The sequence below is a fragment of the Dendrobates tinctorius genome, unplaced genomic scaffold, assembly GCF_039654945.1.
Source record: "Dendrobates tinctorius isolate UK_male_01 unplaced genomic scaffold, ASM3965494v1 ptg000293l, whole genome shotgun sequence".
Classification (NCBI taxonomy): Eukaryota; Metazoa; Chordata; class Amphibia; order Anura; family Dendrobatidae; genus Dendrobates; species Dendrobates tinctorius.
Genome location: NW_027361960.1, coordinates 16,666,558 through 16,685,319, shown reverse-complemented (window position 1 = coordinate 16,685,319; position 18,762 = coordinate 16,666,558).

Here is an 18,762-nt window from a genome sequence, read left to right as displayed (position 1 = left end):
GTTCAGAAATTATACATCTCGCCTGTCCTATAGTGACATTTTTCACACCTGCGACATTGAGACTGTGACATAGCGGTGTAATATTCACTGGGCCTCACACAATCCAACAGTGTCCACAAGTGTGTTCAGAAATTCTACATCTCCCCTGTCCTATAGTGACATTTTTCACACCTGCGACAATGAGACTGTGACATAGCGGTGTGATATTCACTGGACCTCACACAATCCAACAGTGTCCACAAGTGTGTTCAGAAATTCTACATCTCCCCTGTCCTATAGTGACATTTATCACACCTGCGACATTGAGACTGTGACATATCGGTGTGATATTCACTGGGCCTCACACAATCCAACAGTGTCCACAAGTGTGTTCAGAAATTCTACATCTCCCCTGTCCTATAGTGATATTTTTCACACCTGCGACATTGAGCATGTGACATAGCGGTGTGATATTCACTGGGCCTCACACAATCCAACAGTGTCCACATGTGTGTTCAGAAATTCTACATCTCCCCTGTCCTATAGTGACATTTTTCACACCTGCGACATTGAGACTGTGACATAGCGGTGTGATATTCACTGGGCCTCACACAATCCAACAGTGTCCACAAGTGTGTTCAGAAATTCTACATCTCCCCTTTCCTATAGTGACATTTTTCACACCTGCGACATTGAGCCTGTGACATAGCGGTGTGATATTCACCGGGCCTCACACAATCCAACAGTGTCCACAAGTGTGTTCAGAAATTCTACATCTCCCCTGTCCTATAGTGACATTTTTCACACCTGCGACATTGGAACTGTGACATAGCAGTGTGATATTCACTGGGCCTCACACAATCCAACAGTGTCCACAAGTGTGTTCAGAAACTCTACATCTCCCCTGTCCTATAGTGACATTTTTCACACCTGCGACATGGAGCCTGTGACATAGCGGTGTGATATTCACTGTGCCTCACACAATCCAACAGTGTCCACAAGTGTGTTCAGAAATTCTACAACTCCCCTGTCCTATAGTGATATTTTTCACACCTGCGACATTGGGACTGTGACATAGCGGTGTGATATTCACTGGGCCTTGCACAATCCAACAGTGTCCACAAGTGTGTTCAGAAATTCTACATCTCCCCTGTCCTATAGTGACATTTTTCACACCTGCGACATTGAGACTGTGACATAGCGGTGTGATATTCATTGGGCCACACACAATCCAACAGTGTCCACAATTGTGTTCAGAAATTCTACATCTCCCCTGTCCTATAGTGACATTTTTCACACCTGCGACATTGAGACTGTGACACAGCGGTGTGATATTCACTGGGCCTCACACAATCCAACAGTGTCCACAAGTGTGTTCAGAAATTCTACATCTCCCCTGTCCTATAGTGACATTATTCACACCTGCAACACTGAGACTGTGACATAGCGGTGTGATATTCACTGGGCCTCACACAATCCAACAGTGTCCACAAGTGTGTTCAGAAATTCTACATCTCCCCTGTCCTATAGTGACATTTTTCACACCTGCGACATTGAGACTGTGACATAGCGGTGTGATATTCACTGGGCCTCACACAATCCAACAGTGTCCACAAGTGTGTTCAGAAATTCTACATCTCCCCTGTCCTATAGTGACATTTTTCACACCTGCGACATTGAGACTGTGACATAGCGGTGTGATATTCACCGGGCCTCACACAATCCAACAGTGTCCACAAGTGTGTTCAGAAATTCTACATCTCCCCTGTCCTATAGTGACATTTTTCACACCTGCGACATTGAGACTGTGACATAGCGGTGTGATATTCACTGGGCCTCACACAATCCAACAGTGTCCACAAGTGTGTTCAGAAATTCTACATCTCCCCTGTCCTATAGTGACATTTTTCACACCTGAGACATTGAGCCTGTGACATAGCGGTGTGATATTCACTGGGCCTCACACAATCCAAAAGTGTCCACAAATATGATCAGATATTCTAGATCTCCCTTGTCCTATAGTGACAATTTTCACTCCTGCGACATTGAGACTGTGACATAGCGGTGTGATATTCAATGGGCCTCACACAATCCAACAGTGTCCACAAGTGTGTTCAGAAATTCTACATCTCCCCTGTCCTATAGTGACATTTTTCACACCTGCGACATTGAGCCTGTGATATAGCGGTGTGATATTCTCCGGGCCTCACACAATCCAACAGTGTCCACAAGTGTGTTAAGAAATTCTCCATCTCCCCTGTCCTATAGTGACATTTTTCACACCTGCGACATTGAGAGTGTGACATAGCGGTGTGATATTCACTGGGCCTCACACAATCCAACAGTGTCCACAAGTGTGTTCAGAAATTCTACATCTCCCCTGTCCTATAGTGACATTTTTCACACCTGCGACATTGAGCCTGTGACATAGCGGTGTGATATTCACTGGGCCTCACACAATCCAACAGTGTCCACAAGTGTGTTCAGAAATTCTACATCTCCCCTGTCCTATAGTCACATTTTTCACACCTGCGACATTGAGACTGTGACATAGCGGTGTGATATTCACTGGGCCTCACACAATCCAACAGTGTCCACAAGTGTGTTCAGAAATTCTACATCTCCCCTGTCCTCTGTCCTATAGTGACATTTTTCACACCTACCACATTGAGCCTGTCACATAGCGGTTTGATATTCACTGGGCCTCACACAATCCAACAGTGTCCACAAGTGTGTTCAGAAATTATACATCTCGCCTGTCCTATAGTGACATTTTTCACACCTGCGACATTGAGACTGTGACATAGCGGTGTAATATTCACTGGGCCTCACACAATCCAACAGTGTCCACAAGTGTGTTCAGAAATTCTACATCTCCCCTGTCCTATAGTGACATTTTTCACACCTGCGACATTGAGACTGTGACATAGCGGTGTGATATTCACTGGGCCTCACACAATCCAACAGTGTCCACAAGTGTGTTCAGAAATTCTACATCTCCCCTGTCCTATAGTGACATTTATCACACCTGCGACATTGAGACTGTGACATAGCGGTGTGATATTCACTGGGCCTCACAGAATCCAACAGTGTCCACAAGTGTGTTCAGAAATTCTACATCTCCCCTGTCCTATAGTGATATTTTTCACACCTGCGACATTGAGCATGTGACATAGCGGTGTGATATTCACTGGGCCTCACACAATCCAACAGTGTCCACAAGTGTGTTCAGAAATTCTACATCTCCCCTGTCCTATAGTGACATTTTTCACACCTGCGACATTGAGACTGTGACATAGCGGTGTGATATTCACTGGGCCTCACACAATCCAACAGTGTCCACAAGTGTATTCAGAAACTCTACATCTCCCCTGTCCTATAGTGACATTTTTCACACCTGCGACATTGAGCCTGTGACATAGCGGTGTGATATTCACCGGGCCTCACACAATCCAACAGTGTCCACAAGTGTGTTCAGAAATTCTACATCTCCCCTGTCCTATAGTGACATTTTTCACACCTGCGACATTGGAACTGTGACATAGCAGTGTGATATTCACTGGGCCTCACACAATCCAACAGTGTCCACAAGTGTGTTCAGAAATTCTACATCTCCCCTGTCCTATAGTGACATTTTTCACACCTGCGACATTGAGACTGTGACATAGCGGTGTGATATTCACTGGGCATCAGACAATCCAACAGTGTCCACAAGTGTGTTCAGAAACTCTACATCTCCCCTGTCCTATAGTGACATTTTTCACACCTGCGACATGGAGCCTGTGACATAGCGGAGTGATATTCACCGGGCCTCACACAATCCAACAGTGTCCACAAGTGTGTTCAGAAATTGTACAACTCCCCTGTCCTATAGTGATATTTTTCACACCTGCGACATTGGGACTGTGACATAGCGGTGTGATATTCACTGGGCCTCGCACAATCCAACAGTGTCCACAAGTGTGTTCAGAAATTCTACATCTCCCCTGTCCTATAGTGACATTTTTCACACCTGCGACATTGAGACTGTGACATAGCGGTGTGATATTCATTGGGCCACACACAATCCAACAGTGTCCACAATTGTGTTCAGAAATTCTACATCTCCCCTGTCCTATAGTGACATTTTTCACACCTGCGACATTGAGACTGTGACACAGCGGTGTGATATTCACTGGGCCTCACACAATCCAACAGTGTCCACAAGTGTGTTCAGAAATTCTACATCTCACCTGTCCTATAGTGACATTATTCACACCTGCGACACTGAGACTGTGACATAGCGGTGTGATATTCACTGGGCCTTACACAATAAAACAGTGTCCACAAGTGTGTTCAGAAATTCTACATCTCCCCGGTCCTATAGTGACATTTTTCACACCTGCGACATTGAGCCTGTGACATAGCGGTGTGATATTCACTGTGCCTCACACAATCCAACAGTGTCCACAAGTGTGTTCAGAAATTCTGCATCTCCCCTGTCCTATAGTGAAATTTTCACACCTGCGACATTGAGACTGTGACATAGCGGTGTGATATTCACTGTGCCTTAGACAATCCAACAGTGTCCACAAGTGTGTTCAGAAATTCTACATCTCCCCTGTCCTATAGTGACATTTTTCACACCTGCGACATTGAGACTGTGACATATCGGTGTGATATTCACCGGGCCTCACACAATCCAACAGTGTCCACAAGTGTGTTCAGAAATTCTACATCTCCCCTGTCCTATAGTGACATTTTTCACACCTACGACATTGAGCATGTGACATAGCGGTGTGATGTTCACTGGGCGTCACACAATCCAACAGTGTCCACAAGTGTGTTCAGAAATTCTATATCTCCCCTGTCCTATAGTGACATTTTTCACACCTGCGACATTGGGACTCTGACATAGCGGTGTGATATTCACTGGGCCTCACACAATCCATCAGTGTCCACAAGTGTGTTCAGAAATTCTACATCTTCCCTGTCCTATAGTGACATTTTCCACACCTGCGACAATGAGACTGTGATATAGCGGTGTGATATTCATTGAGCCTCACACAATCCAACAGTGTCCACAAGTGTGTTCAGAAATTCTACATCTCCCCTGTCCTATAGTGACATTTTTCACACCTGCGACATTGAGACTGTGACATAGTGGTGTGATATTCACTGGGCCTCACACAATCAAATGGTGTCCACATGTGTGTTCAGAAATTCTACATCTCCCCTGTCTTATAGTGACATTTTTCACACCTGCGACATTGAGACTGTGACATAGCGGTGTGATATTCACTGGGCTTCACACAATCCAACAGTGTCCACAAGTGTGTTCAGAAATTCTACATCTCCCCTGTCCTATAGTGACATTTTTCACACCTGCGACATTGAGCCTGTGATATAGCGGTGTGATATTCACTGGGCCTCACACAATCCAACAGTGTCCACAAGTGTGTTCAGAAATTCTACATCTCCCCTGTCCTATAGTGACATTTTTCACACCTGCGACATTGAGACTGTGACATAGCGGTGTGATATTCACTGGGCCTCACACAATCCAACAGTGTCCACAAGTGTGTTCAGAAATTCTACATCTCCCCTGTCCTCTGTCCTATAGTGACATTTTTCACACCTACCACATTGAGCCTGTGACATAGCGGTTTGATATTCACTGGGCCTCACACAATCCAACAGTGTCCACAAGTGTGTTCATAAATTATACATCTCGCCTGTCCTATAGTGACATTTTTCACACCTGCGACATTGAGACTGTGACATAGCGGTGTAATATTCACTGGGCCTCACACAATCCAACAGTGTCCACAAGTGTGTTCAGAAATTCTACATCTCCCCTGTCCTATAGTGACATTTTTCACACCTGCGACATTGAGACTGTGACATAGCGGTGTGATATTCACTGGGCCTCACACAATCCAACAGTGTCCACAAGTGTGTTCAGAAATTCTACATCTCCCCTGTCCTATAGTGACATTTATCACACCTGCGACATTGAGACTGTGACATAGCGGTGTGATATTCACTGGGCCTCACAGAATCCAACAGTGTCCACAAGTGTGTTCAGAAATTCTACATCTCCCCTGTCCTATAGTGATATTTTTCACACCTGCGACATTGAGCATGTGACATAGCGGTGTGATATTCACTGGGCCTCACACAATCCAACAGTGTCCACAAGTGTGTTCAGAAATTCTACATCTCCCCTGTCCTATAGTGACATTTTTCACACCTGCGACATTGAGACTGTGACATAGCGGTGTGATATTCACTGGGCCTCACACAATCCAACAGTGTCCACAAGTGTGTTCAGAAATTCTACATCTCCCCTGTCCTATAGTGACATTTTTCACACCTGCGACATGGAGCCTGTGACATAGCGGAGTGATATTCACCGGGCCTCACACAATCCAACAGTGTCCACAAGTGTGTTCAGAAATTCTACAACTCCCCTGTCCTATAGTGATATTTTTCACACCTGCGACATTGGGACTGTGACATAGCGGTGTGATATTCACTGGGCCTCGCACAATCCAACAGTGTCCACAAGTGTGTTCAGAAATTCTACATCTCCCCTGTCCTATAGTGACATTTTTCACACCTGCGATATTGAGACTGTGACATAGCGGTGTGATATTCATTGGGCCACACACAATCCAACAGTGTCCACAATTGTGTTCAGAAATTCTACATCTCCCCTGTCCTATAGTGACATTTTTCACACCTGCGACATTGAGACTGTGACACAGCGGTGTGATATTCACTGGGCCTCACACAATCCAACAGTGTCCACAAGTGTGTTCAGAAATTCTACATCTCCCCTGTCCTATAGTGACATTATTCACACCTGCGACACTGAGACTGTGACATAGCGGTGTGATATTCACTGGGCCTTACACAATAAAACAGTGTCCACAAGTGTGTTCAGAAATTCTACATCTCCCCGGTCCTATAGTGACATTTTTCACACCTGCGACATTGAGCCTGTGACATAGCGGTGTGATATTCACTGTGCCTCACACAATCCAACAGTGTCCACAAGTGTGTTCAGAAATTCTGCATCTCCCCTGTCCTATAGTGAAATTTTCACACCTGCGACATTGAGACTGTGACATAGCGGTGTGATATTCACTGTGCCTTAGACAATCCAACAGTGTCCACAAGTGTGTTCAGAAATTCTACATCTCCCCTGTCCTATAGTGACATTTTTCACACCTGCGACATTGAGACTGTGACATATCGGTGTGATATTCACCGGGCCTCACACAATCCAACAGTGTCCACAAGTGTGTTCAGAAATTCTACATCTCCCCTGTCCTATAGTGACATTTTTCACACCTACGACATTGAGCATGTGACATAGCGGTGTGATGTTCACTGGGCCTCACACAATCCAACAGTGTCCACAAGTGTGTTCAGAAATTCTATATCTCCCCTGTCCTATAGTGACATTTTTCACACCTGCGACATTGGGACTCTGACATAGCGGTGTGATATTCACTGGGCCTCACACAATCCATCAGTGTCCACAAGTGTGTTCAGAAATTCTACATCTTCCCTGTCCTATAGTGACATTTTCCACACCTGCGACAATGAGACTGTGATATAGCGGTGTGATATTCATTGGGCCTCACACAATCCAACAGTGTCCACAAGTGTGTTCAGAAATTCTACATCTCCCCTGTCCTATAGTGACATTTTTCACACCTGCGACATTGAGACTGTGACATAGTGGTGTGATATTCACTGGGCCTCACACAATCAAATGGTGTCCACATGTGTGTTCAGAAATTCTACATCTCCCCTGTCTTATAGTGACATTTTTCACACCTGCGACATTGAGACTGTGACATAGCGGTGTGATATTCACTGGGCTTCACACAATCCAACAGTGTCCACAAGTGTGTTCAGAAATTCTACATCTCCCCTGTCCTATAGTGACATTTTTCACACCTGCGACATTGAGCCTGTGACATAGCGGTGTGATATTCACTGGGCCTCACACAATCCAACATTGTCTACAAGTGTGTTCAGAAATTCTACATCTCCCCTGTCCTATAGTGAAATTTTCACACCTGCGACATTGAGACTGTGACATAGCGCTGTGATATTCACTGGGCCTCACACAATCCAACAGTGTCTACAAGTGTGTTCAGAAATTCTACATCTCCCCTGTCCTATAGTGACATTTTTCACACCTGCGATATTGAGACTGTGACATAGCGGTGTGATATTCACTGGGCCTCACACAATCCAACAGTGTCCACAAGTGTGTTCAGAAATTCTGCATCTCCCCTGTCCTATAGTGACATTTTTCACACCTGCGACATTGAGACTGTGACATAGCGGTGTGATATTCATTGGGCTTCACAAAATCCAACAGTGTCCACAAGTGTGTTCAGAAATTCTACATCTCCCCTGTCCTATAGTGACATTTTTCACACCTGAGACATTGAGCCTGTGACATAGCGGTGTGATATTCAATGGGCCTCACACAATCCAACAGTGTCCACAAGTGTGTTCAGAAATTCTACATCTCCCCTGTCCTATAGTGACATTTTTCACACCTGCGACATTGAGCCTGTGACATAGCGGTGTGATATTCACTGGGCCTCACACAATCCAACAGTGTCTACAAGTGTGTTCAGAAATTCTACATCTCCCCTGTCCTATAGTGACATTTTTTAAAACCTGCGACATTGAGACTGTGACATAGCGGTGTGATATTCACCGGGCCTCACACAATCCAACAGTGTCCACAAGTGTGTGCAGAAATTCTACATCTCTCCTGTCCTATAGTGACATTTTTCACACCTGCGACATTGAGACTGTGACATAGCGGTGTGATATTCATTGGGCCACACACAATCCAACAGTGTCCACAATTGTGTTCAGAAATTCTACATCTCCCCTGTCCTATAGTGACATTTTTCACACCTGCGACATTGAGACTGTGACATAGTGGTGTGATATTCACTGGGCCTCACACAATCCAACAGTGTCCACAAGTGTGTTCAGAAATTCTACATCTCCCCTGTCCTATAGTGACATTTTTCACACCTGCGACATTGAGCCTGTGACATAGCGGTGTGATATTCACCGGGCCTCACACAATCCAACTGTGTCCACAAGTGTGTTAAGAAATTCTCCATCTCCCCTGTCCTATAGTGACATTTTTCACACCTGCGACATTGAGACTGTGACATAGCGGTGTGATATTCACTGGGCCTCACACAATCCAACAGTGTCCACAAGTGTGTTCAGAAATTCTACATCTGCCCTGTCCTATAGTGACATTTTTCACACCTGCGACATTGAGCCTGTGACATAGCGGTGTGATATTCACTGGGCCTCACACAATCCAACAGTGTCCACAAGTGTGTTCAGAAATTCTACATCTCCCCTGTCCTATAGTGACATTTTTCACACTTGCGACATTGAGGCTGTGACATAGCGGTGTGATATTCACTGGGCCTCACACAATCCACCAGTGTCCACAAGTGTGTTCAGAAATTCTACATCTCCCCTGTCCTATAGTGACATTTTTCACACCTACGACATTGAGCATGTGACATAGCGGTGTGATATTCACTGGGCCTCACACAATCCAACAGTGTCCACAAGTGTGTTCAGAAATTCTACATCTCCCCTGTCCTATAGTGACATTTTTCACACCTGCGACATTGAGACTGTGACATAGCTGTGTGATATTCACTGGGCCTCACATAATCCAACAGTGTCCACAAGTGTGTTCAGAAATTCTACATCTCCCCTGTCCTATAGTGACATTTTTCACACCTGCGATATTGAGCCTGTGACATAGCGGTGTGATATTCACCGGGCCTCACACAATCCAACAGTGTCCACAAGTGTGTTCAGAAATTCTACATCTCCCCTGTCCTATAGTGACATTTTTCAAACCTGCGACATTGAGACTGTGACATAGCGGTGTGGTATTCACTGGGCCTCACACAATCCAACAGTGTCCACAAGTGTGTTCAGAAATTCTACATCTCTCCTGTCCTATAGTGACATTTTTCACACCTGCGACATTGAGTCTGTGACATAGCGGTGTGATATTCACTGGGCCTCACTCAATCCAACAGTGTCCACAAGTGTGTTCAGAAATTCTACATCTCCCCTGTCCTATAGTGAAATTTTCACACCTGCGACATTGAGACTGTGACATAGCGGTGTGATATTCACTGGGCCTCACACAATCCAACAGTGTCCACAAGTGTGTTCAGAAATTCTACATCTCCCCTGTCCTATAGTGACATTTTTCACACCTGCGACATTGAGACTGTGACATAGCGGTGTAATATTCACTGGGCCTCACACAATCCAACAGTGTCCACAAGTGTGTTCAGAAATTCTACATCTCCCCTGTCCTATAGTGACATTTTTCACACCTGCAACATTGAGACTGTGACATAGCGGTGTGATATTCACTGGGCCTCACACAATCCAACAGTGTCCACAAGTGTGTTCAGAAATTCTACATCTCCCCTGTCCTATAGTGACATTTTTCACACCTGCGACATTGAGACTGTGACATAGCGGTGTGATATTCACTGGGCCTCACACAATCCAACAGTGTCCACAAGTGTGTTCAGAAATCCTACATCTCCCCTGTCCTATAGTGACATTTTTCACACCTACGACATTGAGCATGTGACATAGCGGTGTGATATTCACTGGGCCTCACACAATCCAACAGTGTCCACAAGTGTGTTCAGAAATTCTACATCTCCCCTGTCCTCTAGTGACATTTTTCACACCTGCGATATTGAGACTGTGACATAGCGGTGTGATATTCACTGGGCCTCACACAATCCAACAGTGTCTACATGTGTGTTCAGAAATTCTACATCTCCCCTGTCCTATAGTGACATTTTTCACACCTGCGACATTGAGACTGTGACATAGCGGTGCGATATTCACCGGGCCTCACACAATCCAACAGTGTCCACAAGTGTGTTCAGAAATTCTACATCTCCCCTGTCCTATAGTGACATTTTTCACACCTGCGACATTGGGACTGTGACATAGCAGTGTGATATTCACTGGGCCTCACACAATCCAACAGTGTCCACAAGTGTGTTCAGAAATTCTACATCTACCCTGTCCTATAGTGACATTTTTCACACCTGCGACATTGAGACTGTGACATAGCGGTGAGATATTCATTGGGCCTCACACAATCCAACAGTGTCCACAAGTGTGTTCAGAAATTCTACATCTCCCCTGTCCTATAGTGACATTTTTCACACCTTCGACATTGAGACTGTGACATAGCGGTGTGGTATTCACTGGGCCTCACACAATCCAACAGTGTCCACAAGTGTGTTCAGAAATTCTACATCTCCCCTGTCCTATAGTGACATTTTTCACACCTGCGACATTGAGACTGTGACATAGCGGTGTGATATTCACTGGGCCTCAGACAATCCAACAGTGTCCACAAGTGTGTTCAGAAACTCTACATCTCCCCTGTCCTATAGTGACATTTTTCACACCTGCGACATTGAGCCTGTGACATAGCGGTGTGATATTCACTGGGCCTCACACAATCCAACAGTGTCCACAAGTGTGTTCAGAAATTCTACATCTCCCCTGTCCTATAGTGACATTTTTCACACCTGCGACATTGAGACTGTGATATAGCGGTGTGATATTCACTGTGCCTCACACAATCCAACAGTGTCCACAAGTGTGTTCAGAAATTCTACATCTCCCCTGTCCTATAGTGACATTTTTCACACCTGCGACGTTGAGGCTGTGACATAGCGGTGTGATATTCACTGGGCCTCACACAATCCAACAGTATCCACAATTGTGTTCAGAAACTCTACATCTCCCTTGTCCTGAAGTGACATTTTTCACACCTGCGACATTGGGACTGTGACATAGCGGTGTGATATTCACTGGGCCTCACACAATCCAACAGTGTCCACAAGTGTGTTCAGAAATTCTTCATCTCCCCTGTCCTATAGTGACATTTTTCACAACTGCGACATTGAGCCTGTGACATAGCGGTGTGATATTCACCGGGCCTCACACAATCCAACTGTGTTCACAAGTGTGTTAAGAAATTCTATATCTCCCCTGTCCTATAGTGACATTTTTCACACCTGCGACATTGAGACTGTGACATATCGGTGTGATATTCACTGGGCCTCACACAATCCAACAGTGTCCATAAGTGTGTTCAGAAATTCTACATCTCCCCTGTCCTATAGTGACATTTTTCACACGTGCGACATTGAGCCTGTGACATAGGGGTGTGATATTCACTGTGCCTCACACAATCCAACAATGTCCACAAGTGTGTTCAGAAATTCTACATCTCCCCTGTCCTATAGTGACATTTTTCACACCTGCGACATTGAGACTGTGACATAGCGGTGTGATATTCACTGGGCCTCACACAATCCAATAATGTCCACAAGTGTGTTCAGAAATTCAACATCTCCCCTGTCCTATAGTGAAATTTTCACACCTGCGACATTGAGACTGTGACATAGCGGTGTGATATTCACTGGGCCTCACACAATCCAACAGTGTCCACAAGTGTGTTCAGAAATTCTACATCTCCCCTGTCCTATAGTGACATTTTTCACACCTGCGACATTGAGACTGTGACATAGCGGTGTGATATTCACTGTGCCTCACACAAATCAACAGTGTCCACAAGTGTGTTCAGAAATTCTACATCTCCCCTGTCCTATAGTGACATTTTTCACACCTACGACATTGAGCATGTGACATAGCGGTGTGATATTCATTGGGCCTCACACAATCCAACAGTGTCCACAAGTATGTTCAGAAATTCTACATCTCCCCTGTCCTATAGTGACATTTTTCACACCTGCGACATTGAGCCTGTGACATAGCGGTGTGATATTCACTGGGCCTCACACAATCCAACAGTGTCTACAAGTGTGTTCAGAAATTCTACATCTCCCCTGTCCTATAGTGAAATTTTCACACCTGCGACATTGAGACTGTGACATAGCGCTGTGATATTCACTGGGCCTCACACAATCCAACAGTGTCTACAAGTGTGTTCAGAAATTCTACATCTCCCCTGTCCTATAGTGACATTTTTCACACCTGCGATATTGAGACTGTGACATAGCGGTGTGATATTCACTGGGCCTCACACAATCCAACAGTGTCCACAAGTGTGTTCAGAAATTCTTCATCTCCCCTGTCCTATAGTGACATTTTTCACAACTGCGACATTGAGCCTGTGACATAGCGGTGTGATATTCACCGGGCCTCACACAATCCAACTGTGTCAACAAGTGTGTTAAGAAATTCTATATCTCCCCTGTCCTATAGTGACATTTTTCACACCTGCGACATTGAGACTGTGACATATCGGTGTGATATTCACTGGGCCTCACACAATCCAACAGTGTCCATAAGTGTGTTCAGAAATTCTACATCTCCCCTGTCCTATAGTGACATTTTTCACACGTGCGACATTGAGCCTGTGACATAGGGGTGTGATATTCACTGTGCCTCACACAATCCAACAATGTCCACAAGTGTGTTCAGAAATTCTACATCTCCCCTGTCCTATAGTGACATTTTTCACACCTGCGACATTGAGACTGTGACATAGCGGTGTGATATTCACTGGGCCTCACACAATCCAATAATGTCCACAAGTGTGTTCAGAAATTCAACATCTCCCCTGTCCTATAGTGAAATTTTCACACCTGCGACATTGAGACTGTGACATAGCGGTGTGATATTCACTGGGCCTCACACAATCCAACAGTGTCCACAAGTGTGTTCAGAAATTCTACATCTCCCCTGTCCTATAGTGACATTTTTCACACCTGCGACATTGAGACTGTGACATAGCGGTGTGATATTCACTGTGCCTCACACAAATCAACAGTGTCCACAAGTATGTTCAGAAATTCTACATCTCCCCTGTCCTATAGTGACATTTTTCACACCTGCGACATTGAGCCTGTGACATAGCGGTGTGATATTCACTGGGCCTCACACAATCCAACAGTGTCCACAAGTGTGTTCAGAAATTCTACATCTCCCCTGTCCTATAGTGACATTTTTCACACCTACGACATTGAGCATGTGACATAGCGGTGTGATATTCATTGGGCCTCACACAATCCAACAGTGTCCACAAGTATGTTCAGAAATTCTACATCTCCCCTGTCCTATAGTGACATTTTTCACACCTGCGACATTGAGCCTGTGACATAGCGGTGTGATATTCACTGGGCCTCACACAATCCAACAGTGTCTACAAGTGTGTTCAGAAATTCTACATCTCCCCTGTCCTATAGTGAAATTTTCACACCTGCGACATTGAGACTGTGACATAGCGCTGTGATATTCACTGGGCCTCACACAATCCAACAGTGTCTACAAGTGTGTTCAGAAATTCTACATCTCCCCTGTCCTATAGTGACATTTTTCACACCTGCGATATTGAGACTGTGACATAGCGGTGTGATATTCACTGGGCCTCACACAATCCAACAGTGTCCACAAGTGTGTTCAGAAATTCTGCATCTCCCCTGTCCTATAGTGACATTTTTCACACCTGCGACATTGAGACTGTGACATAGCGGTGTGATATTCATTGGGCTTCACACAATCCAACAGTGTCCACAAGTGTTTTCAGAAATTCTACATCTCCCCTGTCCTATAGTGACATTTTACACACCTGCGACATTGAGACTGTGACATAGCGGTGTGATATTCACTGGGCCTCACACAATCCAACAGTGTCTAAAAGTGTGTTCAGAAATTCTACATCTCCCCTGTCCTATAGTGAAATTTTCACACCTGCGACATTGAGACTGTGTCATAACGCTGTGATATTCACTGGGCCTCACACAATCCAACAGTGTCCACAAGTGTGTTCAGAAATTCTACATCTCCCCTGTCCTATAGTGACATTTTTCACACCTGCGACATTGAGACTGTGACATAGCGGTGTGATATTCATTGGGCTTCACACAATCCAACAGTGTCCACAAGTGTGTTCAGAAATTCTACATCTCCCCTGTCCTATAGTGACATTTTTCACACCTGCGACATTGAGACTGTGACATAGCGGTGTGATATTCACTGGGCCTCACACAATCCAACAGTGTCCACAAGTGTGTTCAGAAATTCTACATCTCCCCTGTCCTATAGTGACATTTTTCACACCTGCGACATTGAGACTGTGACATAGCGGTGTGATATTCACTGGGCCTCACACAATCCAACAGTGTCCACAAGTGTGTTCAGAAATTCTACATCTCCCCTGTCCTATAGTGACATTTTTCACACCTGCGACATTGAGACTGTGACATAGCGGTGTGATATTCAATGGGCCTCACACAATCCAACAGTGTCCACAAGTGTGTTCAGAAATTCTACATCTCCCCTGTCCTATAGTGACATTTTTCACACGTGAGACATTGAGCCTGTGACATAGCGGTGTGATATTCAATGGGCCTCACACAATCCAACAGTGTCCACAAGTGTGTTCAGAAACTCTACATCTCCCCTGTCCTATAGTGACATTTTTCAAACCTGCGACATTGAGACTGTGATATAGCTGTGTGATATTCACTGTGCCTCACACAATCCAGCAGTGTCCACAAGTGTGTTCAGAAATTCTACATCTCCCCTGTCCTATAGTGACATTTTTCACACCTGCGACATTGAGCCTGTGACATAGCGGTGTGATATTCACTGGGCCTCACACAATCCAACAGTGTCCACAAATGTGTTCAGAAATTCTACATCTCCCTTGTCCTATAGTGACATTTTTCACACCTGCGACATTGAGACTGTTACATAGCGGTGTGATATTCACTGGGCCTCACACAATCCAACAGTGTCCACAAGTGTGTTCAGAAATTCTACATCTCCCCTGTCCTATAGTGACATTTTTCACACCTGCGACATTGAGACTGTGACATAGCGGTGTGATATTCACTGGGCCTCACACAATCCAACAGTGTCCACAAGTGTGTTCAGAAATTCTACATCTCCCCTGTCCTATAGTGACATTTTTCACACCTGAGACATTGAGCCTGTGACATAGCGGTGTGATATTCAATGGGCCTCACACAATCCAACAGTGTCCACAAGTGTGTTCCGAAATTCTACATCTCCCCTGTCCTATAGTGACATTTTTCACACCTGCGACATTGAGACTGTGATATAGCGGTGTGATATTCACTGTGCCTCACACAATCCAACAGTGTCCACAAGTGTGTTCAGAAATTCTACATCTCCCCTGTCCTATAGTGATATTTTTCACACCTGCGACATTGAGCCTGTGACATAGCGGTGTGATATTCACTGGGCCTCACACAATCCAACAGTGTCCACAAGTGTGTTCAGAAATTCTACATCTCCCCTGTCCTATAGTGACATTTTTCACACCTGAGACATTGAGCCTGTGACATAGCGGTGTGATATTCAATGGGCCTCACACAATCCAACAGTGTCCACAAGTTTGTTCAGAAATTCTACATCTCCCCTGTCCTATAGTGACATTTTTCACACCTGCGACATTGAGCCTGTGACATAGCGGTGTGATATTCACTGGGCCTCACACAATCCAACAGTGTCTACAAGTGTGTTCAGAAATTCTACATCTCCCCTGTCCTATAGTGACATTTTTTAAAACCTGCGACATTGAGACTGTGACATAGCGGTGTGATATTCACCGGGCCTCACACAATCCAACAGTGTCCACAAGTGTGTGCAGAAATTCTACATCTCCCCTGTCCTATAGTGACATTTTTCACACCTGCAACATTGAGACTGTGACATAGCGGTGTGAAATTCACTGGGCCTCACACAATCCAACAGTGTCCACATGTGTGTTCAGAAATTCTACATCTCCCCTGTCCTATAGTGAAATTTTCACACCTGCGACATTGAGACTGTGACATAGCGTTGTGATATTCACTGGGCCTCACACAATCCAACAGTGTCCACAAGTGTGTTCAAAAATTCTACATCTCCCCTCTCCTATAGTGACATTTTTCACACCTGCGACATTGAGCCTGTGACATAGCGGTGTGATATTCACCGGGCCTCACACAATCCAACAGTGTCCATAAGTGTGTTCAGAAATTCTACAACTCCCCTGTCCTATAGTGATATTTTTCACACCTGCGACATTGGGACTGTGACATAGCGGTGTGATATTCAATGGGCCTCACACAATCCAACAGTGTCCACAAGTGTGTTCAGAAATTCTACATCTCCCCTGTCCTATAGTGACATTTTTCACACCTGCGACATTGAGACTGTGACATAGCGGTGTGATATTCATTGGGCCACACACAATCCAACAGTGTCCACAATTGTATTCAGAAATTCTACATCTTCCCTGTCCTATAGTGACATTTTTCACACCTGCGACATTGAGACTGTGACATAGTGGTGTGATATTCACTGGGCCTCACACAATCCAACAGTGTCCACAAGTGTGTTCAGAAATTCTACATCTCCCCTGTCCTATAGTGACATTTTTCACACCTGCGACATTGAGCCTGTGACATAGCGGTGTGATATTCACCGGGCCTCACACAATCCAACTGTGTCCACAAGTGTGTTAAGAAATTCTCCATCTCCCCTGTCCTATAGTGACATTTTTCACACCTGCAACATTGAGACTGTGACATAGCGGTGTGATATTCACTGGGCCTCACACAATCCAACAGTGTCCACAAGTGTGTTCAGAAATTCTACATCTCCCCTGTCCTATAGTGACATTTTTCACACCTGCGACATTGAGCCTGTGACATAGCGGTGTGATATTCACTGGGCCTCACACAATCCAACAATGTCCACAAGTGTGTTCAGAAATTCTACATCTCCCCTGTCCTATAGTGACATTTTTCACACCTGCGACATTGAGACAGTGACATAGCGGTGTGATATTCACTGGGCTTCACACAATCCAACAGTGTCCACAAGTGTGTTCAGAAATTCTACATCTCCCCTGTCCTAAAGTGACATTTTTCACACTTGCGACATTGAGGCTGTGACATAGCGGTGTGATATTCACTGGGCCTCACACAATCCACCAGTGTCCACAAGTGTGTTCAGAAATTCTACATCTCCCCTGTCCTATAGTGACATTTTTCACACCTACGACATTGAGCATGTGACATAGCGGTGTGATATTCACTGGGCCTCACACAATCCAACAGTGTCCACAAGTGTGTTCAGAAATTCTACATCTCCCCTGTCCTATAGTGACATTTTTCACACCTGCGACATTGAGACTGTGACATAGCTGTGTGATATTCACTGGGCCTCACATAATCCAACAGTGTCCACAAGTGTGTTCAGAAATTCTACATCTCCCCTGTCCTATAGTGACATTTTTCACACCTGCGACATTGAGCCTGTGACATAGCGGTGTGATATTCACCGGGCCTCAAACAATCCAACAGTGTCCACAAGTGTGTTCAGAAATTCTACATCTCCCCTGTCCTATAGTGACATTTTTCAAACCTGCGACATTGAGACTGTGACATAGCGGTGTGGTATTCACTGGGCCTCACACAATCCAACAGTGTCCACAAGTGTGTTCAGAAATTCTACATCTCTCCTGTCCTATAGTGACATTTTTCACACCTGCGACATTGAGACTGTGACATAGCGGTGTGATATTCACTGGGCCTCACACAATCCAACAGTGTCCACAAGTGTGTTCAGAAATTCTACATCTCCCCTGTCCTATAGTGACATTTTTCACACCGGCGACTTTGA